The sequence below is a fragment of the Phocoena phocoena genome, chromosome 2 (genome assembly GCF_963924675.1).
Source record: "Phocoena phocoena chromosome 2, mPhoPho1.1, whole genome shotgun sequence".
Lineage (NCBI taxonomy): Eukaryota > Metazoa > Chordata > Mammalia > Artiodactyla > Phocoenidae > Phocoena > Phocoena phocoena.
This window is the reverse complement of record NC_089220.1, coordinates 97,896,467-97,914,554: the sequence shown is the minus strand read 5'-3', so window position 1 is coordinate 97,914,554 and position 18,088 is coordinate 97,896,467. Positions and strand designations below refer to the sequence as shown.

General features: G+C 35.9%; 1 protein-coding gene and 1 pseudogene across 2 annotated transcripts in view; one reads left to right on the top strand and one right to left on the bottom strand.

Moving 5' to 3' along the window:
• Window positions 1-18,088, bottom strand: part of UNC13C (unc-13 homolog C) — a 597,834-nt gene that overhangs the window by 133,341 nt on the left and 446,405 nt on the right. The window lies entirely within an intron of this gene.
• LOC136143660 (protein phosphatase 1 regulatory subunit 14B pseudogene) lies at window positions 475-3,676 on the top strand (annotated as a pseudogene).

Sequence of the window (18,088 nt, the reverse complement as noted above, 5' to 3'; positions counted from 1 at the left end):
GCAACTGGAATTTGTATACACTGTTGATGGGTCAGGTAACTGGTATAATCACTTTGGAAAACTAGTTTGTAATATCTACTAAACTGAACAGGATACAGTTCACTCCTTGGGTATATCCATGACAGATATGTGTACATATATATCCGCTGAAATGTGAATAAGAACATTCATAGCACCACTTTAATAGTCTAAAATTGGAAACTACCCAAATATACCTCAATAGTAAAATGAATAAATAAATAGTGGCATAATTTGTACACTGGAACATAATACTGTAATGAGAATGAACAGACTATGTGGGTAATATCTCAAAAAAATAATGTTCAATGAAAGAACCGCAGCACAAAATAGAATGTATTCTATGGTTTGATGTAAATGAAGCTCCACAACAGGCAAAAGTATTATATCATGTTAGAAGTCAAAATAGTGAGTAATTTTATCAGAGGCATTAGGTAGTGACTGGAAAGGAACATGATGGGGACTTCTGAGGTTCTGTTAACAGGTAAGTGCACTGTGTATAAATCTATCCAGCTGGACACCTATTATTTGCACAATTTCTCTATGCATGTTATAGTTCGATAAAATGTGTACTCAGTAAAAATATACCTCATCCTTTAGACAATGGTCATTGATTAAAGGTACTTCATGTACTGGAGGATTTATGAACATATAAATTACATGATGTCAACTGCACTATATCTAGGCCAAAACTTTTCAGAATAGACAGAGTATGAAAAACACAGCATCTTGGTATTTTTCCCCTTCTTTATTGAACTTACCATCAATAAAATTCCCACCTGAAAGTTAAAAATACTAGTCAAATATTTTGTTTACATTTGCAATACTACTTTTATATAATCAATCGCTCATATTCATTTACCTAAATTTTTCATTGTGTCAGCTAATAAATTTTACTCTTTATGTGAAAATTAAGACAAAGAGAATCAATATATGTAGGGAACTATTTAAGCACAGACTTATTCTTTTCTCTTTCCCTTTTTATTTATTCTTACTACATTGTAATTTAACTTAATTCAACAAGTATTATTGATTGTGCAAGCCACATATTGTGCTATGGAAATACAAAAGAAGCCTAGGATATAATCCCCGCATTTAAGAAAAAGTATAGAAAAACTCGTGTCTTTGGGGTTAGATGGATGCACTGAAGGAAAGATTTGAGACAGCAAGGGAGACAGAGACATGAATTTTGTCTTGAATCCATCACTTACTGCCCTGTCAACTTGGGCAAACCATTTTACTCCTAGAAGGCTCAGTTTCCTCTTGTGTAAAATGGGACTGTAACTCTATCCCCCTTCAGGATATTTAGTGAAAGTTCAGTGAGATAACACTGTATAAATGTGCCATCACTGAAATATACTTTATAAATGGCAGTAATTGTTACAATTAATTGTAGCTGTAACAAGAACTACCATATTAAAAGACTATTACAGTAACTTGGTTAAAAAGGATTAGACACAGAAAATGACATTGTTTAGCCAATTTTTCATCTCTATTATTCAGAAATAGTGAATTGTACAATATTTTATTTTGATATAATGTAAAAATTACAGAAAGGTTGCAAGACTAGTACAATGAACTCCCATATATTCTTTACTCAGACTCAACAATGGTCAATATTTTGCCAAATTTGCATTATGTCTCTATTTCATATATATTTAATATATATACACATACATATCTAGATGTATAAAAATATATAATTATTTTTATGAAATATGGTAAGGGAAATATCCATTGATTTCTATGTTCTTGAATGTTTATATGTATTGAATTTTGTCAAATACTTTTTCAACATCCATGAAGACTATCATCTGCTTTCTCTTCTTATGCCTATTAATATGTTATATGATATTAGTGGATTTCCCAATAATAAACTAGCCTTTTGTCTTAGTCTGTTTGGGCTGCTATAACCAAATGCCATAGACTAGGTGGCTTATAAGCAACAAACATTTATTTCTCACAGTTCTAGATCTAGGAAGTCCAAGGTCAAGCCTCCAGCATGGTCATGTTCTGGTGGAGGCCCTTTCGGTCTTGCAGAATGTGACTTCTTTTATCTTCACAGTGTGGAAGGGGCTTGGGAGTTTTCTGGGGCTTTTTAAAAAAAGATCCTAATCACTTTATGACTAGAGACCCTGAAGATATCTCTGTTATCTTTAAGATCCAATAAGTTTACCAGGATCTGTTTCAAAGTTGACAATTTCAAGTTGATTTTCTAGTATTAAGTCAGCCTTGTCAATTTGTACCTGGAAGTCTTTTATTTCTATAAAATTTTCTTTTATTACAGTTTTAAACATAAATTCTATTGCTTTCTTTTGTTTTTCCTTCTCCAGGGACTCTATTTCCACATATTAGATTTTCTTTACCTATCTTCCATTTCAACAACTGTCTCTGACTCTCTTTACTTCTTTGGAAACTCCAATTACACATATAAGAAGTTATCACTTGCTAGTATTAGTCCATGCTGACCTCTCACTCAGCTCAGGAGTCATACTAATGATTCCTTGTATTTTCTTATTAACTCTTACTCTAATCAAGCTATAATGTGGAGACTCCCCCCCCCTTTTTTTTATCATGTTAACCCTAGTGTTTACATCAGTGTTTGCAAAAAGTAGGAGCTCAAAAAACTTTGAATAAATGAATTGGAATTAATCATTCAAGGGCTAAAAGGATTGGCTAAATAACTATGGAGACCACTACATATAAATAATTATCTTATGATGTATTCTTGGTGACTGAATATATATATATATATATAGGATAATCTGAGGATGAGTGGAGTCACAAAATAGTACAGTTCATTTGAAATCTGGGAATTTACCCTGTTCTCTTCACTGTCTCATTAGTTATCATTTATTTTTTGGTTCATTTATTGCTTCTTTCAAGCTGAAGTACCTCACAGACTTATTCCAAAAGCAGATAACAACAGCATCAATACATATTGCATGACACTGAATGCTACTACCAGATAAGTATTATCAATTTAATATACAGAAAAATTCTAGGGATTGGTGAGGAGGGGGCAGGGTGTGGCCAGGCCAGCTCTGGGGACGCCACATGCTGCATCTGCCCCCAGGCACGCCCACCGTCGCTGCCCTTGCTGTGGAGCCATGAGGAGCCCTGTGGAGCTGAGCTCACGAGCTAACCCTAGCCAGGGGCCTGGAGCCAGCCGGCAGGCATCCTGGAGGCGGCAGCACAAGGAGGAGCCTGACGCACATACTTGGCCCTGTGGGGGGTGCGGCGTTGGTGGCTCCGGCCCCTGGACCAGGGAGTGGTGGCCCAGGACCCCGCATCTACTTTCAGAGCCGCCCTGGGGCTGCAGGCAAGGGCCCAGGTGGCGCAGACGATGAGGGACCAGTGAGGCGCCAAGGGAAGGTCACAGTCAAGTACAACCGCAAGGAGCTACAGAAGCGCCTCAACCTGGGGGAGTGGATCCTGGAGCAGATCACTCACCTCTACAACTGCCAGGAAGAGGAGATCCTGGAGCTGGAAATTGATGTGGATGAACTCCTGGACATGGAGAGTGATGAATGACACCTGAGCTGCCAGGGTCAAGGAGCTGCTGGTTGACTGTTACAAACCCACTGAGGCCTTCAGCTCTGGCCAGCTGAGCAAGATCTGGGGCATGCAGAAGCTGAGCACACCCCAGAAGAAGTAAGGGTCCTCTACCCAGGTGAACGATGGCTCCCACAGGACAATTGCTGACCCCCAACCTCGTAGCAACAGTAATACCAGGGGAGCCCTGTGGCCAGGCCTGGTGCCATGAGCAGGGCTCCCCATGCCCCTGGCCCAGGGGCCTCTTCCCTGCACCCTCAGTTTTCCATTTTGGGGGTTTTATTATTATTAAACTGATGGGACTTTTTGTGCTTTTACATTGACTGTGGTGCAGGCCCTTTAGCAGAGCTAGGATATGCCTTTGATGCAGTTAAAAAAAAATTCTACTGTATATATAGCAAATCAGCTTCCATTATCCTTGGAGCTAGACAATAAATGAAAATTTGAGTGAAGCATGTTATTACAGAAGTTTTAAGATATAGAGAAAATCAATGTGTGAAGACCTCTGAAATTGTTTACCCTTTAAAAGCACTGCATTTGTGAGTTCTTAATAACTTTTCATCAGTCAGGAAAATAGTGAATAAAGTTGCATTTCTGTTAGTGTTACATTAATTTAACTCTCATTTTCTACCAAAAAATCCAACAAATTTATCTGAAGCAGTACTGCCTATATATGTGTGGGGTTGCTGTTGAGAAACTAAGCTGTTCAAATGAAGTCAAGTGAAAGGCTTTTAAACTTAAGACCTGTCTTTTTCCTTGTACTAACTACAGCCACTATAAAGTTTAAAAAATATTTAACTCATATACATTTTGGTCCTTTAGAAGAATCAATTAAATCCAAATAAAAAATATATCAATCTGACGCTTTATCTACACAGTTAATTGATTACTAAATATATACTAATTGTAATGTTTATTTTTAAGAATGGGAAGATTTATTAATATTTTACTAAAATATCAATATAAAATAATTGGACCTGCCTCTGCAGCAGACACTCCAACACTAACACAGAATAGGCTTTTGTTTCCCCTGGCTGCTTTCACTAAGGCATGACCCACAGGAGTCTGCTCTCAATGTCCAGAGATAGCCTCATCCACCAGAGGGCAGACAGCAGAAGCAAACAGAACTACAATCCTGCAGCCTGTGGAAAGAAAACCACATTCACAAAAAGAAAGACAAAATGAAAGGCAGAGGACTATGTACCAGATGAAGGGACAATATAAAACACCAGAAAAACAACTAAATGAAGTGGACATAGGCAACCTTCCAGAGAAAGAATTCAAAATAATGATAGTGAAGATGATTCAGGACCTTGGGAAAAAAAATGGAGGCAAAGATCAAGAAGATGCAAGAAATGTTTAACAAAGACCTAGAAGAATTAAACAACAAACAAACAGAGATGAATGATAGAAAAACTGAAATGGAAAATACACTAGAAGGAATCAATAGCAGAATAACTGAGGCAGAAGAACAGATAAGTGACCTGGAAGACAGAATGGTGGAAATCACTAGCACAGAACAGAATAAAGAAAAAAGAATGAAAAGAAATGAAGACACCCTAAGAGACCTCTGGGACAACATAAAACAAACCAGCATTTGCATCATAGGGGTCCCAGAAGGAGAAGAGAGAAAGGACCTGATAAAATATTTGAAGAGATTATACTCAAAAACTTCCCTAACATGGGAAAGTAAATAGCCAGCCAAGTCAAGGAAGGGCAGAGTCCCAGCCACAATAAGCCCAAGGAGAAACATGCCGAGACACACAGTAATCAAACTGACAAGAATTAAAGACAAAGTAAAATTATTAAAAGCCAAAAGGGAACAACAACAAACAACATACAAGGGAACTCCCATAAGTTAACAGCTGATTTCTCAGCAAAAACTCTACAAGCCAGAAGGAGGTTGCACGATATACTTAAAGTGATGAAAGGGAAGAATCTACAACCAAGATTACTCTACCCAGCATGGATCTCATTCAGATTCAATGGAGAAGTCAAAAGCTTTACAGACAAGCAAAACTAAGAGATTTCAGCACCACCAAACCAGCTCTACAACCAATGCTAAAGGAACTTCTCTAAATGGGAAACACAAGAGAACAAAAGGACCTACAAAAACAAACCCCAAACAATTAAGAAAATGGCAATAGGAACATACATAACGATAATTACTTAAATGTGAATGGACTAAATGCTCCAAACAGAAGACACAGGCTCACTGAATGGATACAAAAATAAGACCCATACATATGCTGTCTACAAGAGATCCACTTCAGACCTATGGACACATACAGACTGAAAGTGAGGGGGTGGAAAAAGATATTCCATGCAAAAGGAAAGCAAAAGTAAGCTGGAGTAGCAATACTCATTATCAGATAAAATAGACCTTAAAATAAAGAACGTTACAAGAGACAAGGAAGAACACTACATAATGATCAAGGGATTAATCCATAAAGAAGATACAATAATTATAAATATACATGCACCAACATAGGAGCAGCTCAATACATAAGGCAACTGCTAACAGCTATAAAAGAGGAAATTGACAGTAACACAATAATAGTGGGGGACTTTAACACCTCACTTACACCAATGGACAGATCATCCACACAGAAAATTAAGGAAACACAAGCTTTAAATGACACAATAGACCAGATAGATTTAATTGATATTTACAGGACATTCCATCCCAAAACAGCAGATTAACTTTCTTCTCAAGTGCACACAGAACAGTCTCCACGACAGATCACATCTTGGGTCACAAATCAAGCCTCGGTAAATTTAAGAAAATTGAAATCATATCAATCATCTTTTCTGACCACAACGCTATGAGATCAGAATTACAGGGCAAAGAAAACGTGAAAAACATAAACACTTACAGGCTAAACAATATGTTACTAACTAACTAAGAGATCACTGAAGAAATCAAAGAGGAAATCAAAAAATACCTAGAAACAAATGACAATGAAAACATGATGATCCAAAACCTATGGGATGCAGCAAAAGCAGTTCTAAGAGGGAAGTTTATAGCAATACAATCCTACCACAAGAAACAAGAAAAATCTCAAATAAGCAATCTAACCTTACACCTAAAGGAGCTAGATAAAGAAGAACAAATAAAATGCAAAGTTAGTAGAAGAAAAGAAATAATAACTATCAGAGCAGAAATAAATGAAATAGAAACAAAGAAAACAATAGCAAAGATCAATAAAATTAAAGGCTGCTTTTTGGGGAAGATAAACAAAATTGATAAACCTTTAGCCAGACTCATCAAGAAAAAGAGGCAGAGGACTCAAAGCAATAAAATTAGGAATGAAAAAGGAGAAGCTGCAATGGACACTGCAGAAAAAAGCATCATAAGAGGCTATTACAAGCAACTCTATGCCAATGAAATGGACAACCTGCAAGAAATGGAGGAATTCTTAAAAAGGTATAACCTTCCAAGACTGAACCAGGAAGAAATAGAAAATATGAACAGATCAATCACAAGTAATGAAATTGAAACTGTGATTAAAAATCTTCCAAAAAACCAAAGTCCAGGACCAGATGGATTCACAGGTGAATTCTATCACACATTTAGAGAAGAGCTAACACCCATCCTTCTCAAATTTTTCCAAAAAATTGCAGAGGAAGGAACACTCCCAAACTCATTCAATGAGGCCACCAGACACCAAAACCAGACAAAGATACTACAAAAAAGGAAAATTACAGACCACTATCACTGGTAAATATAGATGCAAAAATCCTCAACAAAATACTAGCAAACAGAATCTAACAAACATTAAAAGGATCATACACCATGATCAAGTGGGATTTATCCAAGGGATGCAAGGATTTTTCAGTATACGCAAATCAACTCATGTGATAAACCATATTAACAAACTGAAGAATAAATCCATACGATCATCTCAATAGATGCAGAAAAGACTTTTGACAAAATTCAACACCATTTATGATGAAAACTCTCCAGAAAGTGGGCATAGAGGGAACCTATGTAAAATAATAAAGTCCATATACCACAAACCCACAGCAAACATTATTCTCAATGGTGAAAAACTGCAAGCATTCCTCTAAGATCAGGAACAAGACAAGGATGTCCACTCTCCACTATTATTCAACATAGTTTTGGAAGTCCTAGCCACAGCAATCAGAGAAGAAAAAGAAATAAAAGGAATACAAATTGGAAAAGAAGAGGTAAAACTATCACTGTTTGCAGATGACATGACAGTATACATAGAGAATCTTAAAAATGCTAACAGAAAACTACTAGAGCTAATCAATGAATTTGGTAAAGTAGCAGGATACAAAATTAATGCACAGAATTCTCCTGTATTCCTATACACTAAAGATAAAAAATCTGAAAGAGAAGTTAAGGAAACACTCCCATTTACCATTGCAACAAAAAGAATAAAATACCTAGGAATAAACCTACCTAAGGAGACAAAAGATCTGTATGCAGAAAACTATAAGACATTGATGAAAGAAATTAAAGATGATACAAACAGATGGAGAAATATACCGTGTTCTTCGATTGGAAGAATCAACATTGTGAAAATGACTCTACTACCCAAAGCAATCTACAGATTCAATGCAATCCCTATCAAACTACCACTGGCATTTTTCACAGAACTAGAACAAAATATTTCACAATTTGTATGGAAACACAAAAGAGCCCAAATAGCAAAAGCAATCTTGTGAAAGAAAAACAGAGCTGGAGGAATCAGGCTCCCTCGGATTCCAGACTATACTACAAAGCTACAGTAATGAAGACAGTATGGTACTGGCACAAAAACAGAAAGATAGATCAACAGAACAGGATAAGAAAGCCCAGAGATAAACCCACACACATATGGTCACCTTATCTTTGAGAAAGGAGGCAAGAATATACAATAGAGAAAAGACAGCCTCTTCAATATGTGGTGCTGCGAAAACTGGACATCTACATGTAAAAGAGTGAAATTAGAAGACTCCCTAATACCATACACAAAAATAAACTCAAAGTTGATTAAACACCTAAGTGTAAGGCCAGACACTATAAAACTCTTAGAGAAAAACATAGGAAGAAAACTCTTTGACATAAATCACAGCAAGATCTTTTTTGACCCACCTGCTAGAGAAATGCAAATAAAAACAAAAATAAACAAATGGGACCTAATGAAACTTAAAAGCTTTTGTACAGCGAAGGAAACTATAAACAAGACGAAAAGACAACCTTCAGAATGGGAGAAAATATTTGCAAACTAATCAACGGACAAAGGATTAATCTCGAAAATATATAAACAGCTCATGTAGCCTAATATTAAAAAAACAAACAACCCGATCAAAAAATGGGCAGAAGACCTAAATGGACATTTCTCCAACGAAGACATACAAATGGCCAAGAGGCACATTAAATACAAGTCAAAACTACAATGAGGTATCACCTCACATCAGTTAGAATTTGCATGATTAGAAAATCTACAACAACAAATGCTGGAGAGGGCATGGAGAAAAGAGAACCCTCTTGCACTGTTGGTGGGAATGTAAACTGATACAGCCACTATGGAGAACAGTATTGAGGTTCCTTAAAAAACTAAAAATAGAACTACCATATGACCCAGCAATCCCACTGATGGGCATATACCCAGAGAAAACCACAATTCAAAAAGACACATTCACCCCAATGTTCATTCCAGCACTATTTACAATAGTCAGGTCATGGAAGCTACCTAAATGCTTATCGACAGATGAATGGATAAAGATGTAGTACACATATACAATGGAATATTACTTAGCCATAAAAAGGAATGAAATTGGGTCATTTGTAGAGATGTGGATGGACCTAGAGAATGTCATACAAAGAAGTCAGAGAGAGAAAAACACATTTCCGAATATCGTATATTAACGCATACATGTGGAATCTAGAAAAATGGTACAGATGAAGCAGTTTGCAAGGCAGAAATAGAGACACAGATGCAGAGAATAAACGTATGGACAGCAAGGGGGGAAAGCCAGGGTCGGGGGGTTGCAGTGGGATGAATTGGGAGATTGGGATTGACATATACACTAATATGTATAAAATAGATAACTAATGAAAAAAATTTGTAAAGCACTTGCAAGGCAGTTTATATCTCAGAGGGAATTTCTCTATTCCAGGAAGATTTCTTTCAAGTAGCTAATAAAAGGTGAACACATCAGCAGAAAAATGGTCAAACTCATGAATGGAAAAGGAAATACAAATGACTAGACAGGAAAAGATGATCAACTGTACTTGTTGTTAGAAAAGGAAAATCCAATCCCAAGATAATTTCACCTAGGAGATTGATAACAATTAAGCATATTGATAATACCTGGTATTGGCAAGATATGGAGAAGCAGACACTTTCAAAACCATTAACAGAAATCTTTAATGATACAACTTTACTGGAAATTACTATCAATACTGGATTTACATTTCTTAGCCCACCGCTTTTTTCTCTTCACAATCACTACTGTCTTCATTTTTTGTGACCTTGATAACTATGTAGATGACCTAGTTAGTGTCTTGGTTCTCAGCTCTGAGCTCCACTCTCCCTTGGGTTTGTCCTCCCTCCCACAACAGCCATCCCTTTCTACGGTCTGACCTTAGATCATGTCGGTACCAACAAGCGCACTCACTCTAAATCTCAATTTTTAGCATTCTGCTCTTTGAAAGGCATTGTGCTCTTTGACTACTACTTTACCTCGCTCCCTCTTATATCCACTGAGACCCACATTTTCTCTCTAAATGACCTCATTCATAACTTTACTTTCTCTTTAACTACCTGAGAGTCTACGGTCCATGACTGTAATCTCTTTTTTTATATATACCCTCAAATACTTGGCGTCTCCCTTTGTCATACTCTCCTGGCCAAGGACAAACCTGTGTAAAACCAATTCCTTATCTCTTCTGTGCCTGTATCCTAGTGTCTCAACAGGACTGGAAAAAACATCACCATGCTTGGCTGTTGTTATCTAAAATAATGGCCACAAATGTCAAAAGGGCCCTCCATATGGACAGCCGTCTCCACAGTTCACTAAGCACTTGGTCCCTATGCTCTGAGAGTATTATTTTATATTGCTGTTCTCCTCTCTCCACAAACATACAAGAACCCTTGTCCTCTCTTCACTCTTAGCAGATCACTGAGATTCCACTACCACATTTACCATTTTGCCTCCTAAAGCCATGTACTTTTCCTCTCCTCTTGCTACTATGACTGAACTACCTCTACTACTACCTAAAGCTAAGCAGTCCGCTTGTGTACTGAATAATAGCCGACTTCTCCCACTCAAAGACTTGGCTGTTGCAATCATGTACTATCTCTTCTGCATCATAAATTTCTCCTCTGTGCAACTGAATTATTCCCATAACCACAAAAACATATGACGTATTTCTATGATAAAATGGATTTTTAACACTAAATGAAGACCAAAGGGATCAAAGAATTAACATACATACAGAAATAACATTAGAAACTAACAATATATTTTGATGGATAACACTGAAACTAAAAGAAACCATAAAGACAGATCATATAATATAAAAAAAACCTTATAACAAAAATAATGCAATTTAAATGGAATCCATCCTGAAAAAAATAGATGCAGCAATAGTTTTAAAAATTAAAAGCTATATTGTATAAAGAAGCCATACAGATTAAAAATTAAAATAGTATTCATTGAATTAAAGACCAATATTTCAAGGGCAGGGACATGAATAAAAAAAAAAAAAACTAGTAAAATTAGTCAACAAACATACAAAAAAAAGTTCAATTCCTTAGTTATGAAAGAAATTCAAAGTATAAACACATAACGATGTACCACTTTATTAAAACAGCAAACTTAAAGTTTTTCCAATATTCTATTCTGTTGAAGGTGGGCTGAAACAAGCATAGCCATCCCCTGGTGACAGTGCACACTGGTGAAAACTTCAGTACATGATTTGGTAACACATTTCAAGAAATATACACAGTATTAATCATACTGTTGATATTCAATGATTCTACTGGGAATTTGCCCCAAGTATGTAAACAAAATGAGGAAAAATCATAATACAAGAACATTTTCATTGTAGCATTATTCATTATAATTTAAAGAATGCTATTAACCTGATTATCCAAAAATAGAGAGTTGGTTAAAAAGCTGAGGTTTACGGATGTGGTGAAATATTATGTAACTACTGAAAAGATTCTGAAACTCTATCAATATGCCAAAATTCATAAAACATGAAAAAATACAGAAGTGCATTTATGCTATTATTACAGTTATACAAAATTCTGTGTGCATATGTAGCAGTAGAAAATGGAGAAGAGGGATCACGGCTAACTTAAAAATCTATTTCTGTTATGATTATTGAACAGTAAAACATAAGTTAAATAAATTCAAAATTATCAACAAAGGAAACATTTTTCTTGCATCGTGAAGCAGAGAATTATTGTTTCTATTTTATATTTTAATTCAAGCTTTAGATCACCGAGTCTAATGAAAACTGGCAAAGGCACTCAATTCTGATTTCTCCTTTTGGAACAGTAATATACCTACACGTAAATGGCATTCATGAAGAATTAAGTAGCTATTCAATGCAAAGACGTTGGACATAATATTGTTATTAATGGAATCTTACCAACATGTTTTATATTTAGAACAATTCCATGTAGAAGAGAGGGAGAGGGAGAGAGGGAGGATGAGAGAGGGAGAGAGGGAGGGAAGAAGAGACAGAGGGGGAGAGAGAGAGAGAGAATTTTAGACACACCTTTTGCAGCAGGAGAGAGGCAATGTGAGAAGCTTGGCATCTAAGGAAGGAATCCATAGGGAAAATGATCTCGTCTTGTACTAGTGAAGTTGTGAGTGGGTTTGAGAAGAAGGGAGAAGAGAGGAGGACACTTAAAAGTAGACTGTTGGAGCTTTGACCCTGCAGAAGAGGAGTAAGGAAGAGTGGAGCACTTAGTCTGATCTGAGGATGTGAGTGGGGTTCCTGGGCTCAGAGTGAGGCTGTCAAGTACAGCAGAGGAAGAACAGCTTTGGAAAAAGGATGAATTATTGATTTCACTTTGGGATTCTAGAGATACTTCTTCACCACCAACCCTCTACAGAGGCTAATTGTAAGTCACAGATACATAGATCAAAGCAGTTCAAAAGGCAGAGAAATTGTACCTAAATACAAATATGAATCGTGGATTCACGTGGATCATGTGCCTTTAAGGCAAGGGTATATGCATTAAGATATATTCTACTTAGCATTTTAGAACTGAGGAGATTCTGAGTATATGAATCCAGGAATTCGCTCAGAAAGAGGATACCTCATGTTGACTAGCGTAGAGGGGTGAGCCATACTTAAATCTACATTTTAAAAATGTGCATGCTTATAATCGGTGAGCACAAAGCCTTGGAAAAAAGGGAACTGAAGGTTTAAAATACAACTCTTTTGTAGACACAGCACTTTCTACTCGAAGAAAACCCAGCAGATGGGCATCTTTATATTGTGATCCCCTTTCCATCCATATTTTAGTAGAAGAATCAGAGCCATTAGGAGACACTCATAGGAAAATCAATTGAATTTGTAAGGATTTAATCACAAACTTTATGAGGCTTAGAATTTACTGTAGGATCATAGCTGCTGGTTCAGTAATTTCACCTGAAAATCTCACTTGGTCTGGGCCAAAAATGTGGCCCTTTTTCTTCTTTATACTGAAAAAGTCTATAGGCTTTCCTTACATGTAAACCCCATCATATACTTTGCTAAGCTGATGATTGCTTGGGATCTATTTACCTTATTTCTACTTATAAACACACTCATCCCTGCTAACTAGACAAATTTCTGAGTTTTAGATAGTCAAAGAACATAAGACAAAAGACGTAAGGACACAGGAGTAATTACTTTCATTGTATACCCAAATTGTAGCAATACTTAAACATAGTCAAAAACCATTTTTAATTTCATGGGTTTCAAGTGATGATTTTAATCATTATCCTATAAATGTATAATACAAACTATACTGGACAGATTCCGGAGAAGGTGGTTTACGCACCTCAGCTGTGTCCTAACCACCTGTGTGACCTTGAGCAATCATTTGATGTTCCTTGTTACCAGTGTTCTTGTTTACAACTGGACAGAGTTGGACTAACTGACCTCCCTCTGGTAGGTCTTAAATTCCAACTCGCCTGATTCTCCTCATAAAAGATTCCCTATCACTCAACTTCCTCCATGGCCCGACTTTTGGGAAAATGGCCCAACTCTGAAGATGTAACATATGGGAGCCTGGAAAATAAACAAACTATATGGATCTGGGGAAGGGAAGGGCTGTAATGTGAACAATCAAATCAATCATAAATGAGACTCAGATTTTTATGATAAAAATACCAAATGTTTGAGTATTAAAACTTTTATAAATTCTGGAGCATCTCTTGACTGAGTTTCTTTGCAGCTTATGTAATAGATGCAGCAACAATATTTAGCAGCTGTTGAATATGTATGTCAAGCTTGCCAGCTGGAAATTATTTCGTGACTAAAATATCACACACAGAATCAAAGAGCTAAAGATGGACGTGCATTTCCTCTTTTGGAACCTTCTGGGGACTTGCCAACGTAGAAAATAGTTGAGGCTCAGTGGTAACTACTGAGAGCAATTATCCAAAAAGAAACTCATTTTACCATGGGGAAGAAGCATGTTTGTTACCATACACACCCAGCTGGTGAACACATCCACACATAAGCCAAATACTCTCAGTGCAGGCAGCCAACAGAGAAATGTAAATTCTAAATTTCACAAGCTATGGACTTATAGGGTTAGTAATGATATTTAAAATCAGTAGTTGAAAAGATTTTGCAATACATTTACTGGTTTTAAAATTTTTCATTATAACAGGTCTTTCCGTCCCTTTTCAACTGGTTAACTCCTGCCTGTTCTTGAGATGGCAGCTGTAAAATAACTTCCTTACGGAATAGTTTTCTGAATTGCCTGACAAAATAAAATGTCCCTCTCAGCTGTTCTAACAGCACAATATACTTATATTTTATAGCAGATATCACAGTTACTTTTACCTAAATAAGCATGAATATTTGATCAATACCTGTCTTCTTGACAAGACTCACGCTCCGTAAGGGCAGAGATTCTCTTTTTGGTCCCAAGTACCTACCAGAGTGCCTGACACAGAATAGACATTTCAATATTAGCTCACTAACAAGGATGTATTGTACAACACAGGAATATAGCCAGTATTATGTAGTAACTATTAATGGAATATAACCTTTAAAATTTGTGAATCACTATGTTGTATACCTGTAACTTGTATAATACTGTACATCAACTATATTTCAATTAAAAAATAATTAATATTAGCTTATTTAGTGGTCAAATAAATGAGTAACTTTTTTTGTGGATGTAAGGAATCCATTTAATGAAAAATTATAGGTCAATTCACATCTTAAGAATATTTTTGCAGTAGCCTTCCTTTAATGATCTTACCAAATGACTATTTGGCACTTCCTGGGATTATAGATATGGAGTCCACATAATCTGGATTCTCTAAGACTGTTCCAGTTTCAAATATGTTGTTCCACTTTATATGGAAAAACTCTCTTACTTGTCAGACTACATGTCCTGTTATTTTGTTAAGAAGAAATTGTAAATGTAACTACAGGATATTCTGAATTCCAGAAAATGCTACTTTACTAGAGAAAGTAATTTGCATAATATAAAACCAACAGTCTTCAAAACTACTTTCTCAGCTGAAATCAATTCATATTATATAGGTTGCAGCACATATTTTAAATCTGTTTTACAGAATGTGGATATTACAAGAATGGTGAGACAAAAATTCATTTCATCAAACTTTGAAGTTTAAATAAAAGAGTTTAAAATAAAACCAGATGGATGTATATTAGTGGCACATCCTGACAAAATATGATAATGCATACTTGACACTCTATTAGATATTCTAAATATTCAGACATTATAGAAAGAGGAAGTAGTTCTAGGTAAATTCTGAGAACCCGTATAAAGACAGAGGACAAATATTGGAAAAGTACTGTGATTCAGAGAAGTAAAATTGGTAGAGGTGGCCTTTCAATACAGTTATACAATATTCAAGGAGATCTGAAATTTTAAAATTTTAATTGTGTATTCTGGAAAATTTGCTCATGTTATAAAGCTGAATGGAATCAGCTTTATACATTACTTTTCTTGAATATGTAATTTAACGAAACCACACAGTCACCAAAATAAATCCCCAAATCTGATACTCTCTTTGCAAAAATTACTCCTCCTTGAGTAGTGGGTTAAGAAATCACTTTGTTTGCAAGGGCAATGAGAAGCAAAAAAATATTGCTGTTACTGTTTTGGGTGTTATCATCTCCCGTCCAGATTTTCTCTAAAGAGAGTTTGCAGCATGTTTCATGCTACGTGAAATTCCCCATGGAAAGACCTGGATCACTAAGTAGGCAAAATCTGTCCAAACCCACGCACCAACTGTTCTCTCAGTTACACTAGCTATTGAATATAGCTGCCAAGTTCCAGAATCTCTCTGTGGAATAAGCGAATGAAAGACCTCCATTACCCTGCGGGCTCATTCTGCTTCTTGAAATTCCTGAGATAGTATTTAGTGTAGTTATCAATCTCAGGGGCTCAGTCTTCCATGGAGTGCAAAGAAAATGTGATTTCAATTCCCATACAAACAGTTGTATTCGGTTAGTACAAATTTAAGCAAGATAACCCCTTCAAAAGGAATGGCGTATGAAATATGACTTGACAAGTCATTTAACCTCTGTGTACCTCAATTTCTATTAGTATTTAACACTGATTTACCTCATAATATATTGACAAGTTTAATAGCCTAATGAGCGAGTAGCATATTTAAAAATGTTTAAACTTATAAATGAAAGGCAGAATTCAATGTGAAAGGAGCATGCAAAGACTAATAAATACAATTTTAAGATTTCTATATATTTTATCCCAACTCATCTAAAAACTTTGAAAGCTTATTCCAGTTGGGTTTGGCTACCAAGAACTAACCAAAATATTTAAGATACCATAATTTGAAGAGTTTAAAACTAAATGTAATAATTCTTTATCACCCTAAGTGGAATAAGAGTCGGTAAATCATAACTTTAAAGGGTAGAGTGCACATAGTTCATTTTTCCTGATTCACAAAAAAAGTGAATATAGAATCTGAGACTACCACTCATCAAATATTTCAACTCACTATTAAAGACTGTTTTATGGTTAAATTAAAGATATGCTCGAGTATGAAGCATGCTCTGAAAAATGAAATGATAGTCAATTATACATTTGTTCATAGGTTGATACTCAAATTGCCTTATTATTTTTGGTAATAAAGTATTTTGGTGACAAGCGTGCATTTCAGTATATCATATGCCTTCGTTTAACTGTAAAAGATAAAATACCATTAAAATTCAATTTTTACTATCTAAATAAAATCTCTTACATTTCATCCACAACTATATTACTCTGCAGTTTCTGATACTTACTTTTAAGTGACATGACATATTTCTCCTTAGGCAAATAGAAGCAGATTAAAGGAATAGCAAAATGGCAATGCTACCATTACACTGACTTCAAAGTTTCAATAACGATTTCCCATACAGATAAAGGATAAGAATAAGTAGATGAGGGCTTCCCTGGTGGCGCAGTGGTTAGGAATCCACCTGCCAATGCAGGGGACACGGGTTTGAGCCCTGGTCCGGGAAGATCCCACATGCCGCGGAGCAACTAAGCCTGTGCACCACAACTACTGAGCCTGCGCTCTAGAGCCCACAAGCCACAGTTACTGAGCCCACGTGCCACAACTACTGAAGCCCGAATGCCTAGAGCCCGCAACAAGAGAAGCCACCGCAGTGAGAAGCCTGCGTGCTGCAATGAAGACCTAAGGCAGCCAAAAATAAGTAAAAAATAAAATAAATTTAAAAAAGAATTAGTAGATGATAAAATCAGAAATTAGTGAACGTGGGTAGAATTCAACTAAGGGAAAAACTAATTAAAATTACAAGTACATAAATATTCATAAATGATATTGGTACCTATTCAGAATGGAAATTACCTGTCTGCGCATCTACATGAAAGAATCTGACAAAGACAAATGATGCAGATATCGCTAGTTATAGTTAATATATTAAGCCTACATGTAACTTTATGTTTCCATATTTACTTACATGAAAACACATTTTATGGTTCATGAGAAATAACTATTATAATTTGAGAAAAATAATGGACAATGTGCTAAAGTTAAACCTTTGCATTTTTGAAAAGGTAAAAAAATGGCCCACATGGGAAGTTCATAAAAGAATAATCCTTTAACATGTTAGCCTCGAGGTGTCTCTAATTTTCTTTTCAGCCTAAAAAATGAAAACACCTATATGACATTCCTGCTTATAAATCACTTTTTATAAATCACTTTTTAAAAGAGCATTATTGAGATACAATTTACATAGCACAAAGTTCATCTGTTTAATGTATACAATTCAAAGAGGGTGGGCAGACAGGGTGGGCGCCCCTGCTAAGGGTTG